Below are 3,056 nucleotides of genomic sequence, written 5' to 3' on the forward strand. Positions count from 1 at the left end.
TACTGTTTCTGAATCTCTTTGATTCTTTAAATGTGCTAGCTTCCTGGTAATTAATCGATATTAATTAATATATGATTTTTTGCCATTTGTTAATAATAATATATATATATAGATAGATAGAGAGAGAGAGAGAGAGAGAGAGAAGGGGGGAGAGAGAAAGAGATATGTGCGTACGCTCACTCGTGATTTGTTATACAAAAAGTGAACCAGCGTACATCGCTATGCGGAGTTCAAATATAAGTGTGTGTGTGTGTGTGTGTATGTGTGTGCATGTGTGTGTGTGTGTGTGTGTGCGTATTTATGTGTTTGTATGCGCACGTGTGCGTGTACGCATGCGTGAGGAGGGTGAAAAAGGTGTGTTTATATAATTTGTATAAATGCCAAAATGCAATTTAGATATGAGTTACTACGAGTGTCGTCCTCGTATAACATAGTAATAGGGTGACCCTATATAGCGTGCCATGTACAACACTCTGATAGATGCGCCTGAAAGAGTTCGATATAATATCTGAGCATAAAAACTTAAGCGGTTCACAGTTGTGAAATCTTGTTTTTATCAGATCACACTTACCTCTGTAGTGATTCGATGCATTCTTCCAATCTAATTATAAACTCTATATTTGGAATTTCCCACATTTTCAAAGAGAGTCTGTTTACACTGGAACTACTAGAAACATTTCTTTTGCAATATAAACTAAGTCAACTTCCTGTCTTCACTATGGAACTAAAGCTACTGCGTTTCCATTTAAGACATGTTAGGTACGTGTATGTGTGTGTGAGTGTGTGTATCAGCTCCTGCTACTTAAAGTTTCGAAGGTTCATGGATCTCATTCGGTTCTACGTATCTGATGAGGTAGATTCGTTCTACGACCCTACGACACTTTAAGTTTTTTGGACCCGAATCAAGCTGTTATTAACTAATATATGATGCAACTCCAACAAAGTTAAGCTACAAAGTTGACTAGACACATATCCATTTTGAAAGGTAACCAAACACCACGTGATTGAATGGAAAGTAATTGAGAAATCCATACTTTGTATGAATGGATTGAATAAATGTAGGCTTTGTTTAGCTGAAAGAGCTGTTCAGATCTAAGATCCCTAACTTTTTACTGAATTTCAGGTCAGAAATGTCAGTGGTTGCATGCATATGTAAAAATATGTTTTGAAGGAGTGGAAAAATCCACCTATTCCTAACCAACTTGATATGCTTCCAGCCTTATCATTTAAGGCCTAAGGGGGGATAACTCCTATACCTTTTTACTTTTGATTTTGTACTTTTTACTTTTACATTTTAGTTTTTGTGTTTTCGTTTTCCGTTTGTTATTTTTCGTTTTCTCTTTGTTTGAACTTTCTGCATTTTCTATATGCTGCCTTCTCATTTTTTCTTCTATCATTTCATTCTTTTAGTTCGTTATGATATGTGGTTTGCGCCAGAAGAATATGTTTCAGTATTTCTCAACATATGACACTATTAGTAGCGCTTAAATGCATGCTTTGTGCCATTTAAGAAATAATATTTATCTCTTACCAGATGGAGTACTTGTTGAATTTTCTTTTACGGAACAGTACATTATATATATATATAGGGGAAATTTTAAAAAATAGATATTGCATCTTGGTATGACAAACTGAAATGCATTCAAACATGTCTCTAATACATTCGTATGGGCTTCCTCATTATGGATTGTATAAAATAAGGAATCCCAGGTTATTTTTCCATGCACCAAAAGTAATTGGTACTACAACATTACATATGTTCAAATGAGCGAATCGAGTCTTAACTACTGGGTCCAGACATAAAGTCTATCAACCGTGCATGAGTTTCCCATCTTTAATCTTACTTTTTGTCTGCTGTATATAACGGCAAACTCTTGGGCAACTTTTCTTCTTTCCAGCATCAAGTCTATTGGAATACCTTTAAAACATTCCTCTCGATCATTTATATTCATTTTTCATTCAACAGGTGGAATGTTTAATCAACATTGGTTAACATAAAACTGCCGGCACTCTTTACTGTAGTAGCTAGAGCATTGCTATAACCAGAGAACAGTATCATATCCCAGGTGTGTGCGCTAGAAGCTGACCTATGACGCTATATCAGTCATTATTTATTCATACATAAGGTGTATACAATGCTGAAACACGAACAGTATTGTAGCTATGTCGCTTCTAATTAAGTTTTCGAAACATTAGGTAGAATCTTAATGAAGTCGCAGAACGGCCATTTAAACCTGGGGAATGACTTGCACACACATTGATATTTAAATGTAGATAAGTTGCAGTCTAAACCCACACTCATACATACAGACATATATACTAACATGTACATCCATTCAAACACACACGCATCCATGTATATATGTATGTTTCATATATATAAAGAGAGAGAGAGAGAGAGAGAGAGAGAGAGAGAGATACAAAGATAGGCAGAGATATATTCTTTTTTTCTTTTAGTTCTTTCTGTCAGTCGACTGCGACCATGGTGGAGAACCGCTTTTAGTGGGACAGTCCGACCCCAGCACTTATTCCTTGTAAGCTTAGTACTTATTCTATCGGTTACTTTTGCTGAACCGCTAATATACGGGGACGTAAACACACCGACATCGATTGTCAATGCGTGGTGGCTGATAAACACAGACACACAAATATATACATACATGTATATATATATACACGACGGGCTTCTTTCAGTTACCGTCTACCAAATGCACTCACAAGGCTTTGGTAGGCCCGAGGCTATGGTAGAAGAGACTTGTCGAAGGTGCCACGCAGTGGGACTGAACACGGAGCCATGTGGTTGGTAAGCAAGATACATACAACACAGCCACTCCTGTGCCTGATATATAGATATATAGAAATTTTTAAATATGCGTGTACATTCGTTTGTGCGTGTGCATTTACACACCGAGAGACACACAAACGCACACGCGTATATATATTTATGCCTATGTATGTATATATGTATGCATTTATGTATGTATGCATGTATGCATGCATGTATATATATATATATATATATATATATATATATATATATATATATATATATATAT

At 35.9% G+C, this 3,056-nt stretch overlaps 1 protein-coding gene and 1 long non-coding RNA gene across 3 annotated transcripts in view; one reads left to right on the forward strand and one right to left on the reverse strand.

Moving 5' to 3' along the window:
• LOC106870917 (neuropeptide Y receptor type 2) overlaps nucleotides 1–3,056 on the reverse strand; it is a 425,179-nt gene that overhangs the window by 194,807 nt on the left and 227,316 nt on the right. The window lies entirely within an intron of this gene.
• LOC128250560 (uncharacterized) overlaps nucleotides 1–3,056 on the forward strand; it is a 312,488-nt gene that overhangs the window by 182,464 nt on the left and 126,968 nt on the right. The window lies entirely within an intron of this gene.

This window comes from Octopus bimaculoides, chromosome 22, assembly GCF_001194135.2.
Source record: "Octopus bimaculoides isolate UCB-OBI-ISO-001 chromosome 22, ASM119413v2, whole genome shotgun sequence".
Classification (NCBI taxonomy): Eukaryota; Metazoa; Mollusca; class Cephalopoda; order Octopoda; family Octopodidae; genus Octopus; species Octopus bimaculoides.